This window comes from Dromaius novaehollandiae, chromosome 2 (genome assembly GCF_036370855.1).
Source record: "Dromaius novaehollandiae isolate bDroNov1 chromosome 2, bDroNov1.hap1, whole genome shotgun sequence".
Lineage (NCBI taxonomy): Eukaryota > Metazoa > Chordata > Aves > Casuariiformes > Dromaiidae > Dromaius > Dromaius novaehollandiae.
The window spans coordinates 88,026,449-88,041,240 of record NC_088099.1 but is presented as its reverse complement, the minus strand read 5'-3'; the positions used below and the strand labels follow the sequence as shown (position 1 = coordinate 88,041,240).

At 36.4% G+C, this 14,792-nt stretch overlaps 1 protein-coding gene across 2 annotated transcripts in view; it reads left to right on the top strand.

The window, feature by feature from the left end:
- Positions 1 to 284: 284 nt before the first annotated feature.
- LOC112986646 (cadherin-10) overlaps positions 285 to 14,792 on the top strand; it is a 105,548-nt gene continuing 91,040 nt past the window's right edge. The window contains exon 1 of one of the 2 annotated variants that reach the window (XM_064506880.1): positions 285 to 319. The gene's annotated coding sequence lies outside the window, so the exon portion shown is untranslated. Of the gene's footprint in view, positions 320 to 517; positions 653 to 14,792 lie in introns of those variants that run through there. The other variant, XM_026106030.2, reaches the window with a different exon arrangement.

The window sequence follows — 14,792 nt, the reverse complement described above, 5'->3', positions numbered from 1 at the left end:
ATTAATATTTTGTTGCTTGGAACAACGTTGCTGCAACATCACCGGTGTTACAGAGAAGTGGTTATACTTAATGAAGAAAAATAAGGTTACAAAAAAGTGGTGGAGTTTTCGGGATCTATTCTCACGAGCAGCTAAGTAGATTAGGCTGATTACCTTCGACTTCAAATCCAGAGAGCCATTCTGGCAGCGCAGGGAGGGCGACGGGCACTGACACAAAAAGCTCTGCGCTGGCTGCGCCCTCCCACCGCATCCCCTTGGAAATCACTGGGCGCTCGGCAAAGCCGCAGCTGCCGCTTCCCCCGGCGCACCCCAGCCCAGGGTAAGTGCATGTGAGTGTGTGTGAGTGTGAGAGATGCTGCTGTGTGTGAGGAGATGCTGCTGTGTGGGTCTTCCCCCCTCCCCCCCCCCCAATCAGGCGCTCTGAATGAAAGCCAGTCAGAGAGAGAGCTCCCCCCTTAGCTTTGCTTCCCTGCTGTCCAGAGTTAAGTGATGCTGGGAGGGAAAAGCCTGAGTTAGATCCAAGTAGGATCTGTCTTAGGAAATAACAGCGGAAAACAAGCAAACAACAACAACAAAAAAAAGGACGCTAATAGCAAATTCTTCAGTTTTGGTTGGGGTGGACTACTTCACTTTCTCAGAGGCAGAATAAAAGGTAGGAGGCTTTCTCATTTGTGTTTCCTGAAGCTCTTTCTTTATTATTATTTGAGCATTAACAGCACGGTGTTTCATGTAATGCATAAAATTGTTCTACTGTAGATAACTTCTGTGCATTTTATAAATGTGCTTTGGTAACAAGTGATGTGAAATAGATTTCCTGTATTCTCTCCTGAAAGTAAACTGATATATTTTGTATTCCGGACTGGAATACTATGCATTTTAGAAATCTTCCCCCTACCCACCCACCCAGTAAGCAAGCTGTCTTCTGAGCAGCAGTTTCAATCTGTATTCAGTTACTGCACATTCAGTGGGGAGGGGAACAATACTATTTGAATGGAAAAAAAGCACAGTGTTTCACAGTGTAACTGTTATGAGCATGGCGTAAAAAACACACATAGGTGCCCCCACTCTCTGTATGCCTCTGCAAGTCTGCTATAGCTTTCATTGCTACTGATTTTGCCCTGTATCAAATTTCAGAATGATTACATATACTTAGAGCAAATGCACCTTATGAAGGAAATCCCTGCAGAGATGGAAGTAGGGTAGATGCAGGCAATATTTCAAAAATCTGTATAGAGCTATATACACACACAGAGGGAAAAATATTGCAGGGTTTGACATTTTGGGGCAGGGGGAAGAGAAAAGGGAGGGAGAAGAAAAAATTTAGCCTGCACCTGTGTGAGCATTTATTGCTACTGCTGCAATAAAATCCATATTTGATATGCTGTTAAATTAATGCAGCACAATACAAGTCTAAATCCATGTTCCCAGCTACTAACTATTGATGGCATTGTCAGCTGCATTAGAAATCTGCAATAAGCTAATACTGTACATGATACTACTTGCAGCCAGAAAAATCTAACAGTCCATCAGCTTAAGAGAATGCATCTACACGTGCAATCAGTGACAAATAGCAACAAGCATTTTAAAACTGACCTATCATCTTTGTTGCTTCCACACAAATGGAGCTGTTTCCTATAATCTTCATCTTTCATTTCAGTAAAAGCCTCTGTATTACCCCAACTGCACGTCCCTTGCTTTTAAGGTATTTTTAAAGTTATATGACTTACAGTGTATATGTGTATGTATGCATATATGAGTGTGTGCACTCTGTGAGGAAGCAGGTCTGTAAAAAATTACATCTGTCTTTTTTTTTTTTTTCATGCTAGCGGGCTTTATACTTACATGGAGATGTTACTGGAGGGGGAAAGCAGGGGTTGGAGACTGGAGCATGCTTCTGAATCTCTAAATTCCTTTTTAAATGTACCACTTACTAGAAATATTTTGAGTCTGGTGCAAACATTTTTGAGATTTTCCAGTTACTCAAACTTTATATTAATTGGTTATTTTTTGAATGTAGTGATAGTCTGTGCTGTCTTAAAGGAGGAGATGGAAGAACTAACTTAGGGAACTAGGAAAGACAAGCTATTTTTCCTGGAGTTGGAAAAAACAGCTTTTTAGAGTCAATATGGGCTTCTGTCAGGAGAGGAATACTTTTTGGATCATAAACTGATAATCTAGTTTGTGCCTGAGGATCTTCTTAAATTTCAATATACTTTGGTAAATAAAAATATGAGTGAAAAGGTCATTTCTGTAGTAGGTTTCTGTTAATTTTAGTCTTGCTTTATGTCTGTTTTCTCTGTGTGGTGTCAAGATGATTTTGTACCCTTAAAATAGGAACTTTGTAATGTTTGAGGAGTGTTGATTATAATCTTTAAACTGGATACTGCTGCTTCTGATTTGATTTTTGTTACTATAGGCAGCATTGGAAAAATACATCTTGGCTGCTTGATTTGCCAATGGTTTATATTTATGCTGCTTGTGATTTTGCAACTGTTCATGGCAAAAAAAAAATCAAAATATATCTTTAAGGGACATACTGGACTAAGTGTCAGAACTTACATATTCTGTAAAATAGTATTGTTGATTTTTCGTTACAGTAAATATGAGTGTAGATATAATAAAACTTCATATTTGCATGTTCTCAACAGACAAAGGGTCTGTGAGGAAAGTGATGAAATGCTCACATGCATTCATAGAAGATGCTGTGGTTACTGTTCTTCTCTGTGCTTAGATGTAGTTGAGAAGTAAATGCATAAAAAAAGCCATAGATCACTCAAAGCCATACAATCTCTTCATTAATTATGTAATAGATATTCTTAATATATGCACGTATATATGCACATCAGTATACAAAATTCAGCCAAGCTATGTCAGTTATAGTTATTCCTTGCTAAATAATTCAATGTAAAAGGCAGGAAAGGTTACTTTTAAAATAATATCTACTTGTGATTCTCCGAAAGTCATTTCCTGATCTCAACATGATTTCCCAAGGAAACAAATGACTGGGACAGAGCCTGTCTGGTTAAATCTGTGCAAATGACTTAGTTTCTATGCCTGTTAACCAGATTTACAGCCAGGTGACAGATAATACGCTACCCTCTAATAATTTCTAATTTCATACCTTATTATGCCACTAGGTTGCAGCATTAGTGCAAAGGGTCAAATTAAGATTGAAATGCTGCTGAATGGTAGCAGTGGGGGGTGAGGTTTCTGACTATATCATCACAATGTTATTTTTAATTCATTCATTATTATCACTTGAAAGCAAGTTTGTAAACACTGAAGTGTCTTATGGACTTCGCAGTATGTCCTTGTTCATGCATCTGAAGAATGTGCAGTACAGGCAGTTCTTTGATACTGTGTGATGGACAAAATGGAAGGGAAGCACTGAGTATTTGGGCAAGTAAGTAGATGGAATATCCTTATATTAGGATACCCTTGGGTAAGGATTCAAGAGGCATTTTGTGAATGCCTTCAGTGAAATGGGAAAAAAAAAAAAAAAAAGGAAAACTGAAATTTAGAAATAAGACTTTTTTCTTACAGGCAGTTTAATTATGCCAAGGTAAAATATTATGAAGGATGATTTCATAGTTTGTTTCATGTATATAATAGTACCATTGATAGCGTATTTTAAGGTTTCACTGAATAGTATTCAACTATCAGTGAAAGTACAAACAGACTCAAGGTGTGATTCACTGAAGCCTTAGTTGACTATACCTTATAAAACACACGCTTCATCCTGCACCCTCAAATGTAGTAATGTGAACACCTGCTTTTGGACTAAACACTCTTCCTCTAACGTCCAACCCTGACAAACCTCGAATGCAAGAACCAATGGTGTTCTGGATTCTGTCTTGAAATAAATGTTCCCCAAATCTCTCTTCAGGCCAAGAGGAACTCCTGTGTTGAATGTTTGGTTGCTTTTCCCTCCCTGGATTTACACCTCTTCAACTTTGAGTCCTTGGCATGACGACTTCCTTAACTTGCCTGCTTCTGCTGGTCAGAGCATTTACAAAAGAGCAATAGGAAATATCCTCCTCTCTGGGGAGCTGTGTGTGTTACAGTCACCAGGCAGGATTACAACACCCACAGAAAATCAACTGGACCCAGGCATTGGTTTCTCTTTATTCTGTTTTCATTTGGTGGCATGCCAGAACACCACCCAAGCAAAGAGCTACTGAGCTTATGCATTCTGTTGGCTGACGTATTGGTCTAATTTTTAGTATGTGGAGCATGTGCCAAAAATGGGAAAGGTGAGGCTTTATAAAGCATGTCCTTTTACAAGCAGTCTCCCTGATTATTAAACATCAGAGCCAGTTACCTCAAGGGTGGGGTATGTGTGTGTGTTTGTGCAAGGGAGAGGGCAAACGGGGACAATCTTTGTCTGACAGAGGGGCTGCATTATAGCACACACAATACTGTACAAATTATCTCTTAGTTTATATTAGCTTTTTATTACTGTACTTTTTCCTGCTTTGCTAGCTCCTGCTATTGTTTCTTGCCTCTAGACACTTATGTGAAATAAATGTTTATCACTTTGTTGATAAGGAAGTGTGTGCAGCAGGAGGCATAAAGCACTAGAAGCATCTCAGAGGTGTTTTCCAGCTTGTACTGTCACAGGGCATCTAATCTGGAATATGCTTATCAACTCAAGTCGGCTAGCTGGAAGTGAGCAGTACTGTGTCTGTACCAACAGGCTGCATCAGGGGAACACAAAGACTTAGGAAGTTAACTGGGTATACTGCAAGGCAACATGGCAGGTGTCTTTTCTAATATTGCTCTCACATGCACATCGATTTTTAATTTATTCTTCACATGATGGTTTTCTATTTTCAGTTTTGTTATGGCATCTCTTACCCATAACTCAGAATAAACTTAGAATCATGTTTCAAACAGTAGGAAAGCATGTAAAGAAGAAAGCACGTGTATGTGTGGTTATATAAAGGTAATCATTCAGGAAATGTGCATTGGAAATAGGTGTTTCCAGAACTCCATTGCTCAAAAGCTAAAACTGCTCCCATCCATGTTTTACAACAACAAAAATCTCTCTCTGAAATATTTTCTCAGGAGGAGTATATTATGTTACATACATACATCCACACACACACACACACACGTGTGTGTGCGTGTATATACACACATATATAGATACATTAAAAAAATGTTTGTCTTATGGCTTTACCCCCGGTATTCCATCATCTGCCACATTACAGATTGTACTTATTGTCTTATCCTATTTCAGTGCTTTGCATTACAGCATAAAGAACATGACAGACCATCACTTAGTGTGATCAGATCATGCTCTTTAAATTGAACGCAATCCTCATGAACAGTGCAATGCTATAATATCCAGATTTTTATGGCATAAAGGATAGATAGTAATGCAATTTACAGCCCTATGAGCAAGGTTTGAAATAAAACATCCAGCAGGACTGCTTTTTGTTTCCAAATTACGTAAATTAAAAATGTGTATAACTAAATTGTTATTGTGTGCTTGTGCCAAGCACACTTCACTAACTCATACCAAATTTACACCTGTTTAAGGGATGAAGTGATCATCCTATTAGTTGTTATACTATCCTAATATTAAGCACAAATAAAAATATTCTGTGTCTAAGAAATTGTTTTAGATCATGTGCATTCTGTCACTGGTTTCTACAACTAGCAGTAGTCCACGAGATAAATGCAGAGCTGACTTTTACTTCTCCTGAAATCAAGAGAGTTCTGGATATAGATTTTTCTTGTATATGTTGCATATCTTTTATATAAGATTAAATGTGATGGACAAAAAACTTTTCTTTTTAACCGAGGGTGAGAAATGAGATAGGAACAAAAAGTACTTGTAGTTATTTGGACGTGTACTGAAGGTATTCAGGCTAGAGGAAGGATGATTAGTATGCTTCTAAGATTCCCAAGCAAACCATCCTTAAAAGCACGAATTGCTTTCCGTTACAAGTGGCCCTCTGCCATTTCCCCGTGCCTGCTCGACGGCAAGTGGAACTGGGCCTGCAAACATAGCCAGTGTCTCAGCTGCAGGGCTCGTTAGATGCCAGTGGTGCTACTGGGGGTGCAGCGTTAGGCCTCTGCTTGTGGCTGCCCTGGGTGGGGGGGAGCAAAAGGGGTGATGGGTCCTGGGGCCGCTGCCTTGGCTCCAGGCTTCTAAAGGTGCCCAGTCTCCTAAAGATGGACCCTGACAGCAGCAGAGGCCAGGGGAAAGGGAGACCTCCAAGGCTAAGATTTCTCTGAGTCTTTGTTCCCATAGACCGAGGGGCACAACATCATAATTTTTCTCATTGTGGTTCTCATTCTCATAATTTTTATTTATGTATATTTTTTAATAATATTGGCCATCACTAGGGCTTAAAAAAGCCAACAGCCAAATATGGTCATGAAGGACACATGGGCTTCAATTACAAATTGGGATCATGTATTATTTCTATCAGTTCCTGTTTTTCAGTAGAAGAACTGTCATCTTTGCTCCATATATCTATCTATTCCTTGGGCAAAGAGAAAGAGGGGAAAAATATGTGCCTAACCTCCTTTAGATCCTGGCTGAAGTTTGTGGAGAGTGTTACTCTACTTAATTTGAAATCAAGGATGGCTTCTTTTAATCCTCAGGCTGTTTTCTTTATCTTTTTAACATGTACTTAGAATCATGGTTTTGTGTTTGATTCTTCACTAAAGAAATATCTGGGACTAATGTACCTGGAAGAGAGTGAATCTAAAAGTTTCTGTTTGGGTCTGTCTCTATTTTGTGGTACATAAGATTCCTTGAAGAGCTATAGTTGCAGATTATCAGTGTGTCATGAGCAAATCAGTTAAGTGTATACTTAAATCTTATTGATTTCTGTACAACACAGAGTCTCTAAGTGTCATATTCACTAGAGATATGCATGTGCTAATTAGGTGAATAAGATTCAATTCTTAAAATAACTCTTTTTAATGCTGAGGCTACTCAGAAGATGACCTAGATTTTTGGTAGCAGTTTATCTGTTGTTAGAAATAATTGCTAAGCAAAAGCCAAGAAAGAAGCAGAATACAAAGAAAAAAAATTGGGGTATGTTAAAAACAGCAACAAAAAATCCCAAAACATGATGAATTGAAGCAGGATCATGAAAGTGTTTCAACTCTTATTTTCTTTCTATTTATAAGAATTTAATTTAATATGACCTTCTACAAAGTTTTTATGTTGTACTATAGATGATAGTTTCATCATCAGTACAGTTGCCTTCTAAATTTTAGTATTTTATTTGGTAGAGGGAGGACTTGCACATGTCAGTACTATTGTATGTGAGTTTTTTTTAATTTGTTTCACTATTTGTTTCATTACAACCTTGATCCTGCAAGCTATGCAGAGCTAATAGCCTTTCTTCATGACTCTCTCTTAGAAAATCCAAACCTAACTAGCTTACCAACCTAACTTACTCTTCGTCTACCTAATAGTGACTTGCAGTTAAATACATAGTTTAAAAATAAATCAAAACAACTTTATATTAATGCACTAGAATATACAAACACTGCCATAGATTATGAGGAACTTCAGCAGAGATCAACAGTATTCAGCCATTTAATCAGCAGTCTTTAATCAAAATAGACCTGTATTTCAGTATGGAATAAATTAGTTTGATTTTTGAGTGCAGAATTTGCCCTGCAGACCACAGAACTTGTGGATAGCCAGTGTATCTATGAGATAGGTCTTATTTCATTTTCAGGCAAAACTAATTTTAAATAAATTATGTTTTTTTGTTTGTTTTTCTAAGTGGTCTTAAAGTATATCACATAAATGGAAAGATAAGTAATACTGTAGACCTCGAGTTATGTAAAGGTTACTAGAGTCTACCTATTTAAATTTTGCAACTATATGTACTTCAAAAAATCCTCATTTTTAAGAATAGAGGAGTTAGATGTTTCACTCTTACATGAAAGGTAGTTCAAGACCTGCTTAAGGAGGATATAACCAGGTTCCCTAGACATGCTACCACTTCCCCCCTCGCAAGATCAAGTTTTAAAATGTGTTTTTGACTCCTATTCCTATTTTCCATTGGAATATTTACTACAGGCTTTTGGCAGAATGCAAGAAGAAAGGAGGATACAAAACACCATTGTGAATGCAGTTTTAGAGAAGTGTCTTTTTTTGTTGTTTCCATTAGATTAGGGTTTTTTCCCTGTCATTAGAGGGCAGAGGTGTGTTCTTTCTCTTGAGCAAGAGTTTGATGCTCACGGTCAAGTTATCACTGAAGCTGACACCTTGATCACAGTGGGTGAAGCGAGCCCCAGGCATACTAGCTACTTTGGGTTCTTTCCATGACTTAATACCTGAGGGCATTTTATTGGCAGTTTGTAATGAAGAACTTACAAACTTATGCGCTGTGGACTAGATGTACGTTTTCTGGTAGTTAGTTACATCTGTGAATGACAGAGGTACAGAAAAAGACAGATGGATTTTTCTTTATAACATTATTCTTTTATAAATGATACACCTTTCTTTTCTTGTTTATACTTGAATTCCTTCAAATTTCTCATATAAGTGATCCCAGATGAAATAGTACCCTGATTTGACTAATTAGTTTGACTTTTAAGGTGGAAGTGTATTACTTTTTTAATTTAGATGGTCTTAAAAGGAATATCAATTGTCTTGATGATCAAAAGAAAACTGATCTCTTTTCTGAAATTTAAGTATCTATGTGACACATGCATACAGAGTGGAAAATTAAAACAAAATCTCTCTTGTCCTTGATTAGCAAGGCATCTGAGCCTACTCTGAATACATGTGCTATTTGTGAATATATCCCAACAGTGGCTCCATTGCTTGTGGCTTTTTATTTGAGGTCAAAATAATGAGAATTAGAGCAGAATAGTGAAATAAGACATAGTGTGTTATAGAAATAATCTCATTACACTTCTGATGGTACATATCTTCAAAATAATTCATGAAACTATAATGTGAATAAAAAGGTTGTTGGGTCTGAGCTGTTCTAAACTGGATACCTAAAAGTTTGTGGCAAAGATGACATCTTATTCAAGTTTTGAAATTCAACGTTTAAAAAAAAACAGTATAATTTCAATTTGTTACATTTAGGAGGTTAAATGACACTTGTTATGCTAGTGGTTTAGAACAAAAATTACAAACAGCCATTAACAACTCATGTTTTTATGTTTTCAGTTCTAGCAACACCATCTTAATTGCAGTTAAACACAAATGCTGCTGCTCAAAGTAGATCAGCCTGCAAAGTCATAGAAGCTGGATTGTAAACCCCTGCATTTACACAGTAGCACCTTCTTGCTAAATTTTGGATTATGGATATTCAGGAGAGGAAACATCTAACTTTTCCCTCCTCCATGGCTGCAGCCATCATGATTCAATCTGTACCTGCCTGTGCCCATAAGGCCAGAGGTATTTGGCTGCCAGACAGGGCATGAAAGTGGGTGCTGGTGAGGCAAAGGCAGGCTGGGGGCAGCGGTCCCACAGCTGCCAGTTGCACTGTTCCAGCCCAGTCCTTGGAAAGCCCCAGACTCTCCTTTTTTAGAGGAATGCATCAGCATATGGTCATTTTAGTGGTGTGAATACTCCCTTGTTATTCTACGCATGCTGGTGTGAGTCCTAGCATATCAAAACCTTTCTTTCATAAGAAAAGGGCACAAGAGTTAAATCATGCTACATTCAGGCTAAACTGGATTTCTGAATTAGTTTAAATTTTAACTTTATTTTCTTATCATTAATTTCCAGTAGATTAAAATGGGACTATTGTTTATCAGGATAATAAGATCGGGGAAAAAATGTAGTGTCATAACGGCATGATGTCTGCAAGGAGAAAAGCACGCATGTTTTAAAGAAATAAATTAAAATCTCTTTAAGTAAACAGCATTTGTATCAATGATTCTAACCTGTAGTCAAACACTGACTTTTCCAGGATATTCCATTAGTTCTTTAAAATATGTAAGCTAAAATTATTGTATGAAAAATTTGTTTGATGGTAGTTTAATGTTTTTCTATAGAATTAGAAGTACTGGCAAGATAATACTGACGTTAAAAAAAAAAACTTTTTTTTATAGTGGAAATATCCATCAGGGTCTTCTGTCTTTAAAGCAAAGTATTTTAATGACTTAAAGAATTTGCTGTTGAATTAACAGTTTTGTGTTGTAAGATGATTGGTTTCTTTCTGGCTGAAAGCTGTGAACACTTCTATTAGGTCTTTTTTCCCCAGCCCCATAAGTTTTGGGGGGTTGGGATTTTTTTTCTTTTTTTCTTTTCGTGTTGCTAGTGCACTCTCAGCCGTTCCTGTTATCTGATGCTTCCTTTGTGGAAGATAGTGTTTTGTTCTGGAAATAGGAAAATGTTCATGGACAATGAGGTATTTTATATGCTAGAAGTATTTTTTCTTCCATTCACGTTAGATAATATGTAGCTTTACAAAGATTGCACTAAATTCGAAATTGACTGTTTTTTTTTAATTTGCAATTGTGTGGGGGGAAAATTGTGTGGAGAAAAGTTGCTTAAAGTACAAGCTGTTCAACTATATTTTGATAAAATTTGCTTTGGGGAAGACTGATAAATTGTTGTTGGGTTTGGAGGTTTTGCTTTGTTTTTTCTTGTGCCTGTTTTGTTTGTATTCATACACTCATATGTGTTCTTACTTCCCTATCTTGAAAATGAAATACTTAATTCTAAATTCTCATTCCTTGGTACTTGCAATTTGTAGGAAACTTCAGCTTTGATAAAAACAAAATTTTCTCTGTATTTAATAACCCTATGGCAAGTCTCAGTATTTAAGCAGTTTGCCAAAGTGGTATGATGACAATAACTCACTCACTGAATGGAAAGTCAAATGCTGATGACTTTCCTTGTGCAATTCCTCCAAAAGTTTGTTCCATTTTTTTAGTTGGGAACATTAATACAGACATTTTTAATCTTTTGGTGCCATCTTGTGGCAAGAGAATAATTATAAGAAAACACAAGGTACTCTTCTACAGTTTCTATGCCTACCAGCAAAATATCTTGCTTTAATGATAGCTATGTATGTATGATTTTTTTATAGTAACTATAAAATATTAAATCAAGTCATGCACAGGACAAAGTTCTTTTTTTTTTTTTTTTTTTTTTTTTTTTTTACCTTTTCAAGTACATTACTATAAATATTGATTTGAGAAATCTCACAAAAAATTGGCTATAATTACCATATAGAAATAGATTTTGATTCTGTAATGCATTAAATCTCTGTAGAATACTTAAATACTTAACTATTTCAAGGCAATAGTCAATAGATTTTTACCATATTAGTGCATTAAATCTCTGTGGAATACTTTAATACTTAGCTAGCTCAAGGCAATATTCATTTTTCACTTTAGCGTACTGTAATGTTTAAGAGAAAGCTAAACCTTGTGCTAGCATTCTTGGGTTTTTTTCATTTTGCTTTGTGTTTTTGGCTCAGGAAAGCTCAAACTAGCCTGTGTAACCCCTCCCCCCCCCCAAAAAAAAAAAGCTTTAGCAGCAGAGGCAAGCTTTAATCTCATTTATTTTCCTGTTGTTTTCATTCAGGCTCAGTAAGAGCAATGTTTTGGGTTTGTGCTAAATGAATAGTAGTTTAATACCTAGTTATTTGAAGGTAATGCTTGTAGATGTCTGCAATCAGTACAGATCACATTCTCGCTCAATCTCTTAAAGGGTTTTCTGTGTGGTAGTCCATATTTGCTTACTTATTTATCTCTGACTTCCAGTCATGCTGAAAGTCTCTAGATGCAAAAATATTACTCCTTGTTACTAACTGGAAAGAAAATCAAGGTGTCAGTCCTGCTTTTACTGAAACTGGTTATTCATATTCTTTTAAAAGAAAGAAAAATTTTATTCTTCCTTTTTTTCTGGAAGACATTTACTATAGCCTTGTCCGCATAACATCTGCGTATCTTGTAGTCATTGAATACTTCTTGCTGATCATAACTTTGGGAGTTACTATAACACCCTTTTTCCTATAAGGAGCCTGAGAGCACAGAAAGCTTATAAATGCTCATACCTAAGGGCTATAAAGTAGACTTTGAAATATTGAATTTTAGTCCAGCCCTGTATCCACAAAACCACAGAATTTTTGCAAGTGCATTTTTGTTGTTGTTCTTTTTCTATCTTTCACAGTAGGATTTAGTTGTCTAAATTGATCTACTTGAAGAAGTATGTGCTATCAGGGTGAATACCAGATGAGAACACTTTTCAGGCTCTGACCTTTGAAACAGAAGTTGTAATCCAAAGGGATGTTCTTGCAATGGAAGAAACTTCACTTTCTGTATGCATGGACAATATTGTGTCACTGTGTATAATATACATCCTTTCTAAGCTTATATGAAAAATAAAAATATGATAAGAATGTTAATATAAGAGATATTTTCAAGCAGTTTTATGGCATTTATTAAAATGCTAGTCACCAGAATGCAGGTGATTTTTAATGAGAAATCACTTGATGTAAAGCTGTATGCTGCACTACCTAGTGACTGTGAAAAACCACTCAGTGTTTGAAGGGTTCCTTTGAGCTGGTTAGAGATGCTGTGATTTCTCTGATTAGCTGTAATAGCTAGGGATGAAACTTCTACTGCACATCAGCTAGAACTGAGATAGGAGTCATAGCATTCACGCAATAAGGTACAGGATTTTGACAGTTTTGCTCATGTACATGGTGATTTGTAAGTTATTATTTTTCCTCCTTATCCCAGTAAAATTCTCCTGACAATCATCACACTTGAATTCTTTTATCTCCTTCTGTATCTTTTGGTCTTTTGTATAGTTTACCTTATGTCCAGATTTCAGTGGCAGGTGAAACAAATAAAGAATTAGAATTGCTCGTTTGGTCAACTTGCACAGTGCAAATTCCCTTAAAAGGAAGACAAACTGAGGCCTGTGTCATAGTCTTTTGATATAAAGGTGTGCAACTGAGAGCCTTACTCTAAATAATATTTGTATAAACACTATTGTGATATTATGACATATGTAATACATCAATAATGTTTACATTGAAATCCAAAATATTGTCTGTACTTTATATGCCTTGTGATATCTATATAAAATCAGATCGTAAGAGTTTCTATATTATTCTGTGGGGGGGTTTTCTTCCTTCCTTCCTAGGCCCAATAGAGACAATTTCTATGATTACGGTTTCTAGGCCTGGTAGAGACTTTATACTTTTTACTTCAGAAACACATAGTCAGTATTTAGTCACTAAACAGTTAGGGTTTTCTGTCATTTCAGGGTGACATGTGGTTGGTCTGTAAGAGTGAAATCTTAAAAGGCTCTCTAGCAAGTTACCTACCAAAAGTGCATCTTCCCAGCATCTTATTCTGGATGAATAATTTTAATTTGTGTGCATGTGGGGTGGTAATTTTCTTGTTACATTTCATGCAAACTGAATGTAAAATGTTTTAAAGAATATTCAGGAGGGGCAAGTACAATTGTTTTATGTATATTAAGTTTTGTTTGGTTTTGTGTTTTAATATGTTTAATTATAAAAACTGCAGGTGAGGAAAAGCAGCACGCTTCACCTAAGAAGTGGAGCAAGACAGGCAGCAAATCAAGCACAGGTATAGAAAGAGTGTGTCATGTGTCATAAGCTATCAAAGAGAAGGGCTGCAATGAAAAGCGGTTGTGTTTATGCAGTGCAAAAAGCAGCAGAATAACAAGTCGACGGCAGCGATGCGGGAACAGAGAGGGAGTTTCTTGGTTTGTTTGGTATGCAGAGCTGGAGCACTTCAGGAAGTCCAGTTTTTAAATGGATTCTTATTTGAACAGAAGAGTTTTGAAAGTGGAAGAAAAGGTGTTGTAAAGGTTGCATCTCAATTTGTGTGAGAATGCACTGCACCAGCCTACCAAAAGTGGAGTTTGAAGGGCAGAGGCCAGACATGGAAAAAGCATGATGTTTAAGGATAAAAAAATCGATGCCTTGGCTAAGGTTATGAACAGAAATAAAGTTGATGCAAGATTATACCTAGGAGAATTTACAGATAGTGGTATGTGGGTAAGAGGATGCAAAATAAATTTAAGAGATAAAAGGAGAATGTAGATACGTAGGCAAGTGATTCAGAAAGATGAATAATCCAAAGTATCAATGTATCCACTAAAGTTAGGGAGGGAACAGGAAATAGCCAATTAAAATGATTATTTCCATTTGTGGAGCTCATAGTGGTAAAAAGAGAACAGAAGAAGTTAATGATATTGTGATGTACTGTCAGGAATACCTGCCTGTTAATGCTGTTGGGAAATCAGCTTTGAGATATGTTCTGAATGCTTTTTTTCAATTTGAACACTTTTTCCTGAAAATAGGTGCACTTTATATAGACAGAACCACCTTCAAGCCCTTTTTTGGTTTTTATGAATAGTGCTTGTGCGCAGAAAACTGAAAACAGTATTTTATTACTTAAAAATGAATTACTCTCTTTTGTTTAATCTGTCTATTACCCTTTGAGAATGTGTTTTTGAAATAAATGGAGTTGTTAGAATTTCTTCATCTCAGTTGCTAGATCACTTGCTTGCCCTCTCTGTTAATTGCACCTGTTGAATAGTAGATTTTTCACTTTTAATCCCAGTATATTCCTTTTAGTTAGAATTTTAGTTAGGTAAGTAAATATTCATGCTGGAAACTGTTAGATCTTGTCTGTAAAGAAGAGACGGAAGAGTGTCCGTCACAGACGTTGTGTAGACGATCAAAAGGAAAAAATGTTTTTTAAAACAGTTTCTGGGGTTAATCAGTCAGATAAGATTGATTACTGATCTGTGCAACTTGTGTAGTTAGTGTGTTCTTCTCCCAACTGTCAAAATT